General features: G+C 45.5%; 1 protein-coding gene across 2 annotated transcripts in view; it reads left to right on the top strand.

The window, feature by feature from the left end:
• klhl2 (kelch like family member 2) overlaps positions 1-18,001 on the top strand; it is a 134,649-nt gene that overhangs the window by 96,592 nt on the left and 20,056 nt on the right. The window lies entirely within an intron of this gene.

The raw sequence follows: 18,001 nt of genomic DNA, 5'->3' as shown, positions 1-18,001 counted from the left end.
TCTCCATGTCCCTCGTGATCCTGTACGTCAATATGTGTGCGTAGCGCAGCCGATAGAGATGCTGCCTCACAGCGCCAGAGACCTAGAATCGATCCTGACCTCGGGCGCTGCCTGTGTGGAGTTTGTAGGTTTTCCCTGTTGTGATTGCATGGATTTTCCCTGGATGCTTCAGTTTGCTCCCACATCAATTGGAGGGCGCCGTCGAGTATGGCTGCCCAGCCTGCAGCTGTCCATCCTTTCACCCTTTTTTTATTTTTAGTATGTTAAAAAGTTTTTTAATAGGCCTCAAATAGGCCCCGACCACGAGGTGAACAAGAGGAAGAGGACTGGACTTTGTTGCTTTCCCTCACAGTGGGAACCTTTGTGGGGGCATGTTTTTATGTTTGATGTTAAATTATTCTTTAATGTTGTGTCTAAAAGATGGCTGCTGGAAGTGAGAGTGAACGCTGGCGCGATTAGCTGCCGTTGCTCTCTCTCCGAATGATGTATTATTGCTGTCCCTACTGCTTATCAAATTCATGGATATGTTTTTGTTTCATTTTATTTGGCCTATTCATGCTAATTGGCCTCTGCAAATTGTCCTTTGTATGTAGAGAGTGAATGCAAAAATAGGATTACATGGAACTAGTGTGAATGGGTGATCGATGGTCAGTGAATACTTGATGGGCTGAAGGGCCTGTTCACCCCTCAGCATCCTAAGTTCCAAAGAAAAAAGTTCCAGTCTATCCAACCTCTCTATGACTCAACCCCAAGTTACATCCTAATGAATCTCTTCCACACACATTATAAAATAATGACATAGTTTCTCTAGCTGGGTGACCGTAACTGCATACAGGGCAGAAGAAAGTGAAGAGCCTGTCTTGGACTAGGCAGAGGTCACCACCCTTTGCAGGTTCAGGTGGACAAGGGTATAGCAGTTGCGAAACCAGGCTGTGATGCATTCCATCCAAATACTTTCATAATCATAATTATAATAATCATAATCATATTTTATTAGCCAAGTAAGTTTTGCAACATATGAGGAATTTCATTTGCCATAGAGTCATACCAATAAAAAGCAACAACACACAAAGTATATTTTAACATAAATATCCACCACAGTGACTCCTCCACATTCCTCACTGTGATGGAAGGCGAAAAAAAGTTCAATCTCTTCCCTTCTTTATTCTCCCATGGTCGGGGGCCTCGAGCTTTCCGTTGATGGGACCATAGTGGCTCCCATATCCGACGGTCGAGCCCTCCGCGTCGGGGGCGATTAAGCTCCTGCATCGGGGGGGAATCTCAGCTCCCCCGCGCCAGGAGATCGGACCCCAGGTCGGGGCTGGTCGAAACCTTCTGTGTCGTTTGGAGCTTCCTGACATCGGTCTCTACCCAAGACTGCGAGCTCCTTGATGGTGAAATCTGCAGGCCGTGGTTGGAGCACCGATCCCAGGCAAGGGATCAGCTGCAATGGTAAGTCCACGTCCGCGCGGTGGGGCTCAAAGTCAGTCCCGAGTAAGGCTGCCAGCTCCATGATGTTAGGCCGCAGAGCGACCGGAGATACGATCCGGAAAACAATTGCATCTCCGGCAAGGTAAGAGATTGAAAAATAATTTCCCCCTCCCCCACCCCCCACATAAAACAAACCTGAGAACATTAACACAAACATTTAAAACACTATAAAAATAACAAAAAGAAAAGATAAGGCAGGCTGCCATCATTGGCGCCCCCTGGTGGAACTTTCTAGAGCACATTTGTAGAAATTTGAGAGAAATCTCATTGTTGTGCTGAATCTTCTCAAACGCCTCAGAAAGTAAACATGAAAGTAAGCACTTTCTTGATCAATCACCTCATCAGTGTGAAGGGACCAGATTAGGTTGCTGGTAGCATGGATGCTTGAAGACTTGAAGTTGTCTATCATCTCTGCAGCAGCTCTGGTGATGAGGACAAATTTGTGTTAGCCCTCTTGCTTCCTCAGGCCAGCAACCAAGTCTATCTTCTTGCTAACGTAAAGGGCTAGTTTGTTGTTATGCCACCTTGGTACAAGGCTTCCAAACTGATTCCTGTACTTCTCATCACTGATCTGGCCAGCAACAGTGGTATCACCGGTTTAGGAGAGGCTCACAGCGCATATATTCTGAGTGTTTATTGATCATATGCACTGGGAACAGAACCATTAATTTATTTATGTAGATGCTGGTTTAAACTGAAGATAGACCCAAAAAGCTGGAGTAACTCAGCGGGACAGGCAACATCTCTGGAGAGAAGGAATGGGTGACGTTTTGGGTCGAGGCCCTTCTTCAGAATTGTTTTACTTTGTGCAGCTTTACAAGCACCACAAATGTATATAAAATAATAAATAATACAATAAATTAAGAATAATGTGAGGTAACCAGACCATAATATCTGAAATACTATCTACCTCATTGGTGACTCTTGGACTATCTTTGATCGGACTTTACTGGCTTTACCTTGTACTGAAATGTATTCCTTTAGCATGTATCTATACACTGTAAATGGCTCAGTTGTAATCATGAATAGTCTTTCCACTGACTGGATAGCACGCAACAAAAGCTTTTCACTGTACATACAGTAGGTACACGTGTAAATAAACTAAACTAAATAATAGGTCTTAAAGATTGAATTGATATTGTACATGACCGCACACTCGTGTATGTATTGGAAGTGGAGCAGGGGATTGAGCATACAACCTTGAGGACCACCATCCAAGGGTCAGGATGGAATCGTTGTTGTGACCAGTTCTAAAGGGCCTGTCCCACTTACGCAATTTTTTTCGGCGACTGCCGGCACCCATATAGTCGCAGCAGGTCGCCGAAAATGTTCAACATGTTGAAAATCCACTGGCGACCAGAAAAAGGTACGACTCTTTGGGCGACTACACACGACCAAACACGCGTCACCACGACCATACAGGCGGCATGTCGTGGGGTGACGCCTGTATGGCTGTGAGTAGTCGCCCAAAGATTCGTACCATTTTTCTGGTGGCCGCTGGATTTTCAACATGTTGAACATTTTCGGCTACCTGCTGCGACTATGACGGGTGCTGGCAAGTCGCCGAAAATATCGCGTAAGTAGGACAGGCCCTTAATGGATTGAGATCTGCCGATCAGAAAGTTTCGACCTGAGCTGGAAGTGCTTGATACTGGTTGATGGAAGTGGAAATATATATTATTTTTCATGAGGATAAAATTAAAGGCAAAATTCAGTTCTCCTAATTTCTGTCACTGGGATCTTTAACGAGCTGAAATTAATTGGGATTATTCGAATAATGGAAAGCCTGGTTATAATTTCTATCCAGAGCCTTGTCACTGCTGTTTGTAATGTGTTGCTTTCATTCTCTTGTACAGGTGCACAACCTTTTATCCGAAAGCCTTGGGACCAGACACTTTTCGTAATTCGGAATGTTTTGGCTTTCGGAATGAAAGATTTTTAGTGTAGATTTTAACGGCTGGCTCAGTGGTAGAGTGCTCGGCTGATATCCGCAAGGTCGCGAGTTTGCGCCTCGATCCCGGCAGTTACTCGATCGCGAGTTTGAGTCTTCTATGTAGTTTTTTCTTGCAGAATAGGAGAGAATAGGGAGGGTTAGGCTGGGATCATTCTCTGCGAGATGATCTTAGTGCGGGAGACAAGTGTAGGAGAGGTGTACTGACTGTGTGGGCAGAACTTTGGAAGTGATTGCCCACCATTCTCAAAAGCCGCTGTGTCTCCCTGTCCCTCCAACTCCAGAGGAATCCGCTCCCCGATGGGCCGCTACGGTGACAAATGGCAGTTCGCCCACAGCCCGAGCTGCGCCACCCCAAGAACAAGACGTACCTTGTACACCATCAGCTTCTGCCCCTACGGGGAGCGTGTTCCTCTGGAGTTGGAGCGGGGCTGGGCTGGAGTTGCTGATCTGGGATCTCCGTGCTTGCAGTGGGCCTGGGGGTCGGTGTCCCGATGAGGGGGAGCAGCTCGGGCTGTGGGCGAACTGCCACTTGTCGCCGTAGCGGCCCATCGGGGAGCGGCTTCTGGTGGTCCTGACGTCTCTCAGCTCCTGTACAGGGGGTGGCCGGAGACGTCAGGACCAACAGGAACCCGCTCCCCGATGGGCCGCTACAGCGACAAGTGGCAGTTCGCCCACAGCCCGAGCTGCGCCCCCTCATCCGCAACCCGGGTTCCTCTGGAGTTGGAGCGAGGCTGGGCTAGAGTTGCTGCTGGCTGTGAGTCTCTGGGATCTCCGTGCTTGCAGTCGGTGTCCCATTGGTCCTGACGTCTCCGGCCACCCCCCTGGACTGGAGCTGAGACTGGGAACTGTACCGCCCTTGCCCCCTCCCTCTGCAACTGCAAACAACCCCACAGTTCCCAGTCTCAGCTCCTGTACAGGGGGGTGGCCGGAGACGTCACAGCCCGAGCTGCGCCCCCTCATCCGCAACCCCAAGAACAAGACGTACCTTGCACACCATCAGCTTCTGTCCCTACGGGGAGCGTGTTCCTCTGGAGTTGGAACGGGGCTGGGCTGCTGCTAGCTGTGGGTCTCTGGGATCTCCGTGCTTGTAGTGGGCCTGGGGGTCGGTGTCCCGTTGGTCCTGACATCTCCGGTGACTGGCACTGACCTGCTGGCATCGCCGACGTTAAGACAGTGCAAAGCCCCCGCGCCGGTGCAATGGGCGGGGAGCTGGAGAAGGGAGGGAAGGGGTCACACACATGGCCGGGAAGCAGAGGGGTGTAGGTGAGGTGAAACTGAAGGGAGCGACAATCTGCTGCTGCCTGCCCGCTGAGTTAAAAAGTTCCCACGCAAGACTCACGATACACTGTGTATCGTGAGTCTACCGTGGGAACTTTTTAACTCAGCAGGCAGGCAGCAGCAGATTGTCAATTATTAACCCTCCCGCGCAATATACCCTCACCTTCTCTTTTATGAATGCGGATTTAGTTCCCTTTTCTTCGAGGACCGACCGGAGGTTCCGCTGTCACCTCTGCGGGCCGCCCTCGGTGAACGTCTTCAAGGACCTTTCTTCAAGGACCGAAAAAATGTCCGCTATTCGGAGCTTTTCGTTATTTGGAACATCGGATAAAAGGTTGTGCACCTGTAGTACAAATTGTCGCCAATTAATGTTTATTTACACGGCTTCATCAATTTATCTCTTGAATTATCTGTTCATGTTTATTTAATAAGAGTAATTAAAAGATATGCGTTTATGTAATGCTTTTCCATTCCTACCAGGGTATCTCAAACCACATTAAGTATTTCTGAAGTTTAGTGAATGGTAACAAGGCATATGAGAAAAGTTTACAGAGCTTGTAAGGTAGAATAAAAATGCTGGTTTCTAAAAAGCTGAGAGAATTTAATGATGTGAAATAATAAAATAGTAGATTTTAAATGCAGCTACTTTATCTGCCTTCATGGTAGAAGGCGTTACAAGCATGCCAAAAATACTCTGTACAGGGGTGCCGGGAATTTAAAATACTGTAAGTGATGGTGCCGAATGGCTAGCAGATAGACACAAATGCTGAAGAAGGGTCTCGACTCGAAACGTCGCTCATTCCTTCTCTCCAGAGATGCTGCCTCACCCGCTGAGTTACTCCAGCATTTTGTGTCGACCTTTCGATTTAAACCAGCATCTGCAGTTCTTTCTTACACATGGCTAGACAGATGTTTGGGACTATGGGACGACTGTTTTAATAGATCCAATCAAGTATACACAGAACTCCAAGTGTGATCTAACCAATGTTTTGTCCAACGGTAACATAGCAATCCAACTCTTAAACTTAAGGGCCTGTCCCACTTGCCGATTTTTTTTGGTGACTGCTGGCATCATTGACAGACATATCAGGCCACTAAAAAAAATTGCGGCGTGACGCGGCGTGATGACGTTTGGCGCGCTGTGTTTTTTACTAGTGTCGCAACAATTTTTTTGTTGCCGCTGGATTTTGAGATGTTCAAAATCTTTTGGCGACACTGATATGACGCCGGCAGTCGCCGAAAAAAATCGCCAAGTGGAACACGCCCTTTCGTCTCTTGGCTGATGAAGACAAGCAAGCCACTTACCTTCCTCTCTATCTTCTCTACCTGGGTCCCCATTTTCAGGAACTATATACTTGTGCCCCAAGATGTTGCTGTTCAACAACACTCCCCAGGTTCCTCTCTTTCACTGTGTACACCTTGCCCTGGTTAAACTTCCAAAAATGCATCACAATCATACAGTGTGGAAACAGGCCCTTCGGCCCAACATGCCCGCACCAACCAACATGTCCCATCTACATTAGTCCTACCTGCCTACGTTTGGCCCATATGCCTCCAAACCTGTCATATCAATGTACTTGTGTTATTGTTTCTTAAACGTTGCGATAGTACCTGCCTCAACTACCTCCTATGGCAGCTCGTTCCATACACCCACCACCCTCTGTGTGAGAAAGTTCCGCCTCGGGTTCCTATTAAATCTTTCTCCCCTCACCTTATATCCATGTCCTCTGATTCTTGATTACCATATTCTGGGCAAGAGACTCTGCATATCCCCCATGTATTCCTCTCATGATTTTGTACACCTTTATAAGATCACTCCTCGTCCTCCTGCGCGCCAAGGAATAGAGTCCTAGCCTGCTTAACGTCTCCCTATAGCTCAGGCCCTCGAGTCCTGGCAACATCCTTGTAATGTTCTCTGCACCCTTTCCAGCTTCACAACATCTTTCCTATAACATGTAGCAATGTTACAAAATTTTGAGATTTTAAAAATCAAGTCTGCAATTCATCCCAACAGATAAAGCATAAAAAGAAGTTTAATTTGACCTAATTCACTTTCATATCTTCAGTATTAAAAAGGTTATGGACATTTTCATGCTCGGAAATTAGCATCTTGTTCCCTATTGCTTTTCCATTGACTTAACACAAAAGCTGTGATCAAGGACAGTCGAAAGCCCATAACTTACTTAAAAATTAAGAGCTGAAAGAAATTTTCAGTTATTTTAGTTTGAAGCATTCTGAAACAAATATGAAACAATCTTACTTGGATGACCTGAAATTAAAGCATATAATTAGTTAGTTACCCAATTGTAGCTAATTACAAAATTCAATTACTAGATCTAAACATCTATCCATTTCTTAAAAAAAGATTAACATTTTTAAATAGCCTGTGTTCAAATAACATTCACACAAGAATTCACAATATAACATGATTTTTAAATCTCATTGTCATGGATTTATAGGCCAAATGGAAGGAATTTAGTGTTTAGTTTCCATAAATTAATGGCCTTTAAATCATCTTGCGAGTGGGTTTTTCTGGAATGCGATCGTTTGGAACGTTGCGGTTGTGGTGAATTTAAACCCCATATCGGCAGGAAAAATACTGCCGGTTCGTACGGGTCCAAAATCACCATTTTGCAACGTAAAATGTGGATTAAAGGCATCCTAAGAAGCAAGTTTATACATAAAATAAACGGCTTTCCTTTACCTGTCCCGTATGTGAAATCCGTCCCCGTTGTCGGCGTTGACGCCTTTAGAAGCTGATTTCTAAATTACTCCAGCGCTGAACGAGTCGGGCGATTTAAAAAAATAAAAAATAAAAAATAAAAAATAAATTCACAGAACAACCGTCGGAACAATTCTTCAGCAAAAGCTTGCACTCCGAGAAAATATATTCAGGACAGGTAGGAGAATAACCGCATTTTAACCCCCCCCCTCAAAGGCGCCAAAGTCGCGCACACGGTCAGTGGCAGAATTGCAGCCCCGCTGAAGGTAAGTATTGTAACATACCTATAACATCGCGCCCAGAACTGAACACAATACTCTAACTGCCGGCCTCACCAATGTCTTGTATAAACTGCAACATGGTCTCCCAATATTCTGACTGTTGAAGGCCAATATGCCAAAAACCTTTTTGACCAGCCTATCTACCTGTGATGCCACTTTCAATGAATTATGTACCTGCTCTATAACACTCCCCAGAGACCTACCATTCACTGTTGGTCCTGCCCATGCTAGTCTTCCCAAAATGCAACACCTCATGTTTCTCTGAATTAAATTGCATCCTCCATTTCTCAGCCCACCTGGCCAATCGATCAAGATCTTGCTGTAATATTTGACAACTATCTTCACTATCTACAATACCACCCATTTTAGTGTCATTTGGAAACATTAAATATACCTTGTACGCTCTCATCCAAATCATTGATATAGATGAAAAACATTAATTGGCCCTACACTGAACCCTGAGAATCACCACTGATCACAGGCTTCCAATGCAAAAAGTAACCTTCCATCTTCACACTCTGCTTCCTTCCATGGAGCTAATTTTCTATCCATTCAACTAACTCCCCTTGGATCCCTTGCGATCTAACCATCCAGAGCAGCCTACCATGCGGAACCTTGACAAATGCCTTGCTGAAGTCCATATGCAATGTCTACATCAACCTCTTTGGTCACATCCTCAAAAATCGCAATAATTGTTCATGAGACGCGACCTCCCACGTACAATACCACGCTGACTATCACAAATCAGCCCTTGTCCATCTAAAGCGTAGAAATCCTATCCCTCAGGATACTGTCTAGTAACCTTCCAACCACTGATGTTAATCTCGGACTCTCGGACTATCCTTGATCGAACTTTGCTGGCTTTAGAAGGAGAAGTTTAGAAAGAAGGAGAAGTAATGGATGACGTTTCGGGCTGAGACCCTTTTTTAGACCCGCAACGTCACCCATTATCAGGGCTCTCGCTTAACTTTTTTTCCCTGTTGCCAGCCGGGCAACCTTGGCAGCTTTTTAGGTTGCCAAATGACAGTTTAGGTGGTCATTTAAGATGGCTTGCATGACGTTACCAGTCGGAATTATGCTAAATTAAGCATCCACATATTATTTCTGCTTCAAATATAGTCACAAACTAACAAATTCACCAATCAAGACATGATATATACCACAATGACATGCAGCAAAATTATAATACAGTATCTCAACTCTTTTTACACATTGCAATTAATGCAATTTTTATTATTTCTTTCCACTTCCAAACAAAAATGTGGTTGGATTATTCAGCGTATGATCAACCTGTGTTAATAAATCCTGGACCTTGATAACATATATGCTTAACCATGCACACTACAGATTGATGCAAGCATGTTTTTTGTGAAGGACCGAAAATTATCATGACATGGCCATAGCATGGGTCGTTATTGCTATTGGTACAGAAACACTCTCGCTTCCCACATAATTTATCCACAACAAAATATACAGGTTGCAAGGAATTTTCTAAAGGCATTTTATGATAATGGCTGTTAAATCTGACTATACCCATCTGACAGGTTAAACATTACACTAACTAACAAGAGATGGCCAAAGGACATAAATGCAGCAAATGTTCTTTTGGTAATATATTTAAAGGTGTCAAGACGCCACATTACCGGACATTCAGATTAGATGTATGTGTTGTGAACAGCAATGAAGATACCCAGTTTGTAAGCAATAATTTAAAAAAAATTGTTGATAAACGCTTTTTCCATCATTCCCACTTCAGAATTAACTTAAAAATTTCAACTGAAATAACTCCTGATCAAATTTGTGATGTATATGACTGACTGTAGAAGTAAAACCTGGATAAATCCAACATATAGTTGTGAATGTTGCTCAGTAAATAACTACAGTACTGATACTCCATATTAAGAGCATTGATTCGCCATTAAAATGAATTCTGTAATAACGTGTCAACGGTAGCAGAGACAATCGAACACTGCGGTTTTAATGTTTCACATGTTCACAATTTAATTAATCCATCTTTATGGATTAAAACAAATAATAACATTGGGAATGAAAACATATTTGATCGCATTCCGTTATCAAACATAGTCGATGTTAGCTCTGAAGACATTTCCAGCACAATAGGGTCGGGAGGGGGGTGTGTGTGCGTGTGAATCAGTGCAGGATGGATAGATGGTGGTGGGGGGCTTGAGAAGGCAATCGGTGAGGAATGGATGGATTGAGGCAGGGGAATTAGTGCGTGTTGGTTGGAGTAGGTAAAATTGTGAGGGGAGAGCGCGGGGATGACAGTGGGTTGAATTGGGGGGGGGGGGGAATCTGTGCAGGATGGATGGGGGAGCAGTGCTGGGTGAAGGGGAGGAGCAGTGCAGGATGGATGGGAAGGGGGGTCAGTACAGGATGAATTGGGGGGACCAGTGTAAGATTGATGGGGAGTGGCAGGAGAATCAATGCAAGGTGGATAGGGAGATCAGTGCAGGATGAATAGATGGGGGGGGGGGGAGTAGATGAGGAGGGGAGCACAGGGGTTGTCAGTGAGGACTGAATAGAGGCAGAAATGGGGATCAGTGCGGGATGGAGAGGGGGTATCTCAGGATAAGGGGAGTGGAGGGGGGCGTACAAGGGAGAGAGAGGAAGGGGCAGAGGATGTGGGAAGGAAGGCCAGCGCTCCTCGGACAGCACCGGCATCGTCGCTGCCTTGGGCATCCCTGTCAGGCACGGAAATCGCTATCAAAATGTAGAGGGGACCGGGGACAGAATTACATATCAGCCGCGCGCGCATGAGCACACTCACACTAACGCGCGAGGATTTGGAGGCTTCTGTGAACGGTAATTTCAGCTCAATCCAGCGCTAAATGCAGCTGAACTCTGCCTGTCTCGCCTACAGTCCCGTCTCAATCCAGACAGGGACAAGCAGAGTGAGCTGGGTTTAGCGCTGCTTCTCTGCGCTGGCTGTGGGCCTAGGGGCACCACTCCAGTCTGACTCCCGACGCCTCTGGCCACCCGCGGGCGTGGGGGACGGGGATGGTCCAGTGGCGGTTCAGCAGCGATTGCAGCGCCGGAGACCGGGATCGATCCTAGCTGCGGTGCAGGTCTGCCGAGAGTGTTTTGGCACGTCTCCCTCGTCCAATCAACGCGCTCTATCCTCACCCCCCCCCCCCCCCCCCTCCACTCTGCTTCCGCCTCTGACCGACACCTCCCTCCTCCAAGGGTTTGCTTTGAAAGCGGAGTGGCAGCAGCGGCCGTTATCAGGCCGGGCGGGGTGCAGGAGCAGGAGGAGGAGATGGAGCCGCTGCCGCGTGGTGCCCGTCATTCGTTCCGACCCTCCGTCACGCCACACTTCGGTAGACGGTATAAACCAAGTTGCCAAGCCAGGTAAAATAGCTCGCCGTTTAGGTTGCCCGGTGGCACTTTGAGTGGTCAGTGGCACCCGGGCAACTGTTAATTTCGAGGCCTGATTATACGTTATTCCCTTAACATGTATCTATACACTGTAAATGGATCGATTGTAATCATGTATTGCCTTTCTGCTGACTGGTTAGCACGCAACAAAAGCTTTTCACTGTAACTTTGATTTCACATGACAATAAACTAAACGCAAGTCATTTAAGTGTGGTTGAGATGAAGTGAACTGCTGTACAGCTCCAGGTTCAATCCTGACCTCTGTGTAAATCATGTCAGCGAGCCAAGCTTAATTGAGATCGGCCAGAAGAGTGCAATTGAGGCCAAAAATTAGATCGCCTGTCATATAAAATAGCATGTGTAGGAAGGAACTGCTGTTGCTGGAGTAACTCAGCGGGCCGGGCACCATTTCTGGAGAGAAGGAATGGGTGACATTTCAGGTCGAGACCCTTCTTCAGACCACAGCATGCCTAAAGGACTGCACAGTGAACTTCTGTTCCGATTTCTTATGTATATTGTTATAAAGTTGTTGTTTAGTCACGAGGCCATGTTCCGAGGATGGTGGTCCCATCTTTGCAAGGCACAGAACTGTAAACTTGACAACTGCAGTGATACTTTTGCCAGCTGAATAAATATTGATGTTGTTATAATCTAAGGAAGGAACTACCAATTTGTGTACAGCAATCTCCTGGCAACACTATGGCAGGTTTATCTGTTTTAAGAGTCAAGTCAAGCATGTTTTATTGGAATGGAACAATGCAATTCTTTCTATTGACGTTGATTAAGGAACTCCAGTAATATCTCTGTGTTGGAAGGAACTGCACAACTGGAGTCACTCAGCGAGACAGGCAGCATCTCTGGAGGGAAGGAATGATCAAGACAGTAGGCAGGGACTTCAGGCAGGGACTTCAACCTAACACTACTTTACAATGATGACATCTTCAATCCTGCACTGGAATGTCCTTCTGGATTCTGCAATTGTGTCGTGAACATTATTTTCTTTGGCCTCCCTCTCTTCCCCCCCCCCAAGGGTCCCAAACCGAAACGTCGCCTATCCATGTTTTCCATAGATACTGCCTGATCCGCTGAATTACTCCAGCACTTTGTCCTTTTGTTATAAATCAGCATCTGCATTTCTTTGTTTCTACATTCTAAACAGTACAATGCTAAATGGGACCCGTTGGTTCCATGTCAAATGGGAGGCTTGGACCCCAACCAACCCGATCCCCCAACACAATATTCCACGACTCACCCATAGCCCCCAACTGCGCAGGTGCGGCTCATTTCCCCTCATCCCCCAGCACTCTCTCCACTTCCTCTTCACCCTCCCTCCTTTTCCCCGTCTCTACCTCCCCTCCCTCACCTCTCCCTCACTCTTCTTTCCCCTACCCTCCATCACTCCCTCTCTCCATAACTCCCCTCCCCTCCCTACCCCCCTCCTATCCCTCTGTCCCCACACTCCTCACCTCCCCCTATAACCCCCACTTCCCTCCCTACCTTCCCCACTCGTAGCGCTATCGAGTACCGGGTTTGTGCAAATGTAAAAACAACGCAAACCGGAAGATAACAAGATGAGAGTTTTAGTTATGTATAGATAGATAGATGGATGGATGGATGGATGGATGGATGGATGGATGGATGGATGGATGGATGGATGGATGGATGGATGGATGGATGGATGGATGGATGGATGGATAGATGAATAGATAGATAGATAGATAGATAGATAGATAATACTATTGTAGGTTTACAGATTGTGGCATAGCCAAGTCTTGTAGTTTATAGTTTAGTTTAGAGATACAGCATGGAAACAGGCCCTTCGGCCCACCGGTTCCGCGCCGACCTGCGATCCCCGCACATGAACATTATCCTACACCCACTAGGGACAATTTTTACATTTACCAAACCAATTAACCTAAAAACCTGTACATCTTTGGAATGTGGGAGGAAACCAAAGATCTCGGAGAAAACCCACGCAGATCATGGTAAGAACGTACAAACTCCGTACAGACAGCACCCATAATCGGGATCAAACCCGAGTCTCCGGCGCTGCATTCGCTGTAAGGCAGCAACTCTACCGCTGCCCACCGTGACTGCTGGTCGTGGATACCTGATGGGTTATGGAGTCGTACACTATAGAAACAGGCCCTTCAGCCCATCTAGTCTGTGTCCAAACATCTAAAACCCATTGACACTATATACTAGCACTATTTTATTCTCCCTACATACCAACTTTCCCTATTTTCAACCTCTCAGTTCAGTTCTGCTTATTGTCACGTGTGCCGAGGTACAGTGAAAAGCTTGGTATACATCACAATAAACTGAACTGTGTGGTTGAAAATGAGGGTCGTTGATAGATTTACACATCAGGGGCAATTTATTGCGGCAATTAACCTACTGCCTATCATGTATTTGAGATGTGGGTGGAGCCCTTATGGTCACCGGGAGAGTCTATTATCTGCCCACAGCAAGAATCAAGTGTCGTGGAAACATTAATCATATTTTGTATTATATATATATATATATGGTGTTGCAGTGGAGGATCTCGGTGTGTTTCCCTGATTATTATTGTAGTATGTTTTAGAACAAGGTGATAGGGTGTGGATAAAAACATCGCTTGGAACCAAGGTTCAGTGAACAAACATCATGCTGGATCTTGCAGAAACCTGTCCTGTTAGACTTTAGCTCGATATTCATATTGATGCAAATCTAAGGCGATGAAATGGTGAAGTATTGTGATCTGCAGTAAATGACAAGGTTTACACAGAAGGTAGACAAAAATGCTGGAGAAACTCAGCGGGTGAGGCAGCATCTATGGACCAAAGGAATAGGTGTCGTTTTGGGTTGAGTCCCTTCTTCAGACTGATGTGCGGGGGGCGGGAAGAAGAAAGGAAGAGGTGGAGACAGTAGGCTGTGGGAGAGCTGGGAAGGGGAGGGGAAGGAGGGAGAAAGCAGGGACTACCTGAAATTGGAGAGGTCAATGTTCATACTGCTGGGGTGTAAACTACCCAAGCGAAATGGACTCGCCTCCAATTTGCGGTGGGACTCACTCTGGCCATGGAGGAGACCCAGGACAGAAAGGTCGGATTCGGAATGGGAGGGGGAGTTGAAGTGCTGAGCCACCAGGAGATCAGGTTGGTTAACGTGAACTGTAGGGGTCCCTGTCACGGTTTATTCCGAACAGCTCCGTCACAGAGGACTCTGTGATTTACGGACTGTTCCCAGGGACGCATTCAGAGACTGACATCGAGACTGACTGCTGGAAGGTCATCAAGTCGGCGAAAAATGCTCTTTGGTCTGCCCGAGTGCTGTTCACCACCCAGCAGAGTGAGGCGTCCGTCGGGGAATGTTGCCGAATGGCCCGCTGCAGACTGCAGGAGTACGTGCTGAGGGACGCACTGAAGCTCGGTGCAGCCAACGCCAAGGCTCGGTGGGGGAGGACCACAGTCTAGGGTCATTCCGCTGCTGGACATGGGGGGCAGGGTGTGGTGGAGATGCCCCTCAAAATAAGGGAAGGGATTTCACACCAGTGGACCACAGGAGTGGCAAGGGTGGGGGATAAATTTGTGAAATTTGAGCAATGTATGTAGACTATTGAACAATTTGTATAGCCTCTGAAAATGTCGGATGCATTTTTTGCACGGTTCATGTATTGCATATATTTATTACCTGAATAAAGACTATTTTGAAATTAAAAAAAAAAAAATGTGAACTGTGCGGAGGTGTTGGGCGAAGCGATTGCCAAGCCTGTGCTTGGTCTCACCGATGTAGAGCAGCGGATGCAATAGATGAGGTTGATGGAGATTTACATAGAGGTCAGGATTGAACCTAGATGATTGGAGCTGTACGGCAGTATTTCTGCTAGCTGCTTGCTCAAGCCACCTGTTTCGTCATGTCCTTTTCTTACTGCTGGCTATCTTCACTTTCCACACTTCATCTTAATGCAGGGTTTCAACCCAAAACATCGATCATTCCTTCTCCCCCACTCATGCTGCTCAACACACTGAATTTTCCCAGCAGATTGTTTATTGTTCCAGATTCCAGCATCTTGTGTGACCAAGCTATAAATCAGTTGATAGACACAAAATGCCAGAGTAACTCAGCAAGCGGCAAGCGGCATCTCTGGTGAGAAGGAATGAATGAAAAAGGGTCATGAGCTGAAATATCATCCTAAAAGCATTTGTTGCGCACTCACCAGTAAGCGGAAAGGCAATACATGGTCTGAAAAAGAGTCTCGACCTGAAACGACACCCATTCCTTTCCCGCTGCCTGTCCCGCTGAGTTACTCCAGCTTTTTGTTTCTACATGATTGCAAATGAGCCATTCACAGTATCGTTTTACTCTGAAGATTACAAACTCAGTACAGTACTGAGGGAGCACTGTACTTTTAGTCTAGTTTGGTTTAGAGATACAGCGCGGAAACAGGCGCTTTGGACCACCAGCGATCCCCGCACATTAACACTATCCTACACCCACTATATTGTACATTTATCAAGCCAATTAACCTACAAACCTGTACATCTTTGGAGTGTGGGAGGAAACCGAAGATCACGGAGAAAACCCACGTGGGTCACGGGGAAAAACGTACAAACTCCGTACAGACAGCACCCGTAGTCGGGTTCGAACCCGGGTCTCCGGCACTGCATTTGCTGTAAGGCAATAACTCTACCGCTGCACCACCGTGGCCGCCCCTGTGCTGTACTGTTGCTATTGCCATATTTGTTTCCTCTAATGCTATCGGAAGCCTGTTTAAAATCCCATTGCACTCTTGTGATGAACAGGAAGGGTTTCCTCGCCAATATTTCTCCCTTTTCCAAGATCACTGAGACAGTCATTATCTCATTGCTGTTTGTATGACAATAGTTTGCATGTACAAATTAATTGCCTCATTAGCCGCATTACACAGTGATTACACTTCAGATGTACGTTGACTCTAAAATGGTTTAGAACCATCTGTGTAATGCGACTCTGCTTTGATTAGGAGACACCAACACAATAACGTATGTGGAGGATGGCTTTGGAGCATTAAATGAATGTGTTGGAAGGAACTGCAGATGCTGGTTTAAACCGAAGATAGACACAAAAAGCTGGAGTAACTCAGCGGGACAGGCAGCATCTCTGGAGAGAGGGAATGGGTGACGTTTCGGGTCGAGACTCTTCTTCAGACTGAAAGACACGGGAAAGGGAAACGAGAGATATACACGAGAGATGATGTAGAGAGATAAAGAACAATGAATGAAAGATATGCAAAAAAGTAACAATGATAAAGGAAACGGGCTAATGTTAACTGTTGGGTGAAAACGAGAGGCTGGTGCGACTTGGGTGGGGGAGGAATCGTGAGAGAGGGAATGCCAGGGTTACTTGGAGTTAGAGAAATCAATGTTAATTCCACTGGGCTGCAAGCTGCCGAAGCGAAATGAATGTGCCAGGCTAAGAGCTTTGGTAATTTTTACCATAAGGTTTTATGGTAGAAATATTCATCATGTTTGGTATTATATTTATGTAGTGTGCAGTGGAATTTTTTGGTGAATCCAACTGATTATTATTGTAGTACATTCTAAAACCTGGTGTTAGGGTGTGGATAAAGACATTGTTTGGAACCAAAGTTCAGTGAACAAATATAGAGCTAGATCTTGCAGAAACCTGTCCTGTTAGACTTCAGCTCCAAATTCATATCGTGTAGGAAAGAACTGCAGATGCTGGTTTAAATCAAAGGTAGACAAAAAAATGCTGGAGTAACTCAGCGGGACAGGCAGCATCTCTGGAGAGAAGGAATGGGTGACATTTTGGGTCAAGATTCGTATCAATGCAAATTCATATCAATGCAAATCTGTGCTGCTAAAACTGAAGTATCATGATCAACAGTAAATGGCAACATTTAACAATTGAAAATATTCAAAAGACCAATAAAGAAGGAAAGTTAACTCTAAATTAAAATGGGGCAAATTGAAATCAAATTCTGCACTGAAAGAGAAATAGACATTGAAAGGAAGCATTAGAAAAATATTACATTTTATAAATCTCTTAATCGCAGCTATTCCTTTCTGAGCCCTAACTCTCTGCATCAAATTGTAATTACTGCTGCATTTGCATCAAGGATTTCTTGAAGCTAATAGAGTTTGGTGGAGAAATATTTTTTTTATCAAACTAATGGCAGAACCGAACAAATATTAAAGCAATTTGAGATAATTTGCAACATAGGATATATCTTCTCTCAGATTAGCTGGGTGCTTTAAATATTGTAAAAAGGATACATCAATGCACAAATTAAATGTAAATGTTGCCATAAGTTCTATAACTTTTTTTTAACCTTTTTTTGAGTGTGGCATAGTCAATAGTTATAGACAAGACTGTTTTTAGTATAACTTGCATTATTGAAGAAGGGTCTCGACCCAAAACGTCACCCATTCCTTCTCTCCAGAGATGCTGCCTGTCCCGCTGAGTTACTCCAGCATTTTGTGTCTATCTTCAGTTTAAACCAGCGTCCACAGTTCCTTCCTACATATATTGCATTATTGAAACATAGATGCAAGGATAAACATGGAAAAAGTGAGATCTGTCCTGCAGTGTTCCTTTCAATACACTGTTCTTGGATTTTGAGACAAAGAAATAATCAGGCTTCCTATACTCATCAGACTTATTTGAATCTGCAATACAAAATTAGGTTATTCCAGGGCGACGCGGTGGCTCAGCAGTAGAGTTACTGCCTTAAAGGCCTGTCGGTGAAGATTTTGTGAATCCAAAAATCCTGGGGCGTCGTGCGTCACTGCCTATGCCACCATATCTCACCATGCGCCATGCGAGCATCACGTGCGTGCCGCGCGTAAATGATGTCGCTTCGTGTGTCGTGACGCGTAAATGATGTCGCGTAAATGACGC

The sequence above is a fragment of the Amblyraja radiata genome, chromosome 1, assembly GCF_010909765.2.
Source record: "Amblyraja radiata isolate CabotCenter1 chromosome 1, sAmbRad1.1.pri, whole genome shotgun sequence".
Classification (NCBI taxonomy): Eukaryota; Metazoa; Chordata; class Chondrichthyes; order Rajiformes; family Rajidae; genus Amblyraja; species Amblyraja radiata.
Note: the sequence above shows the minus strand (reverse complement) of the source record. Positions and strands in the feature narration are given on the sequence as shown.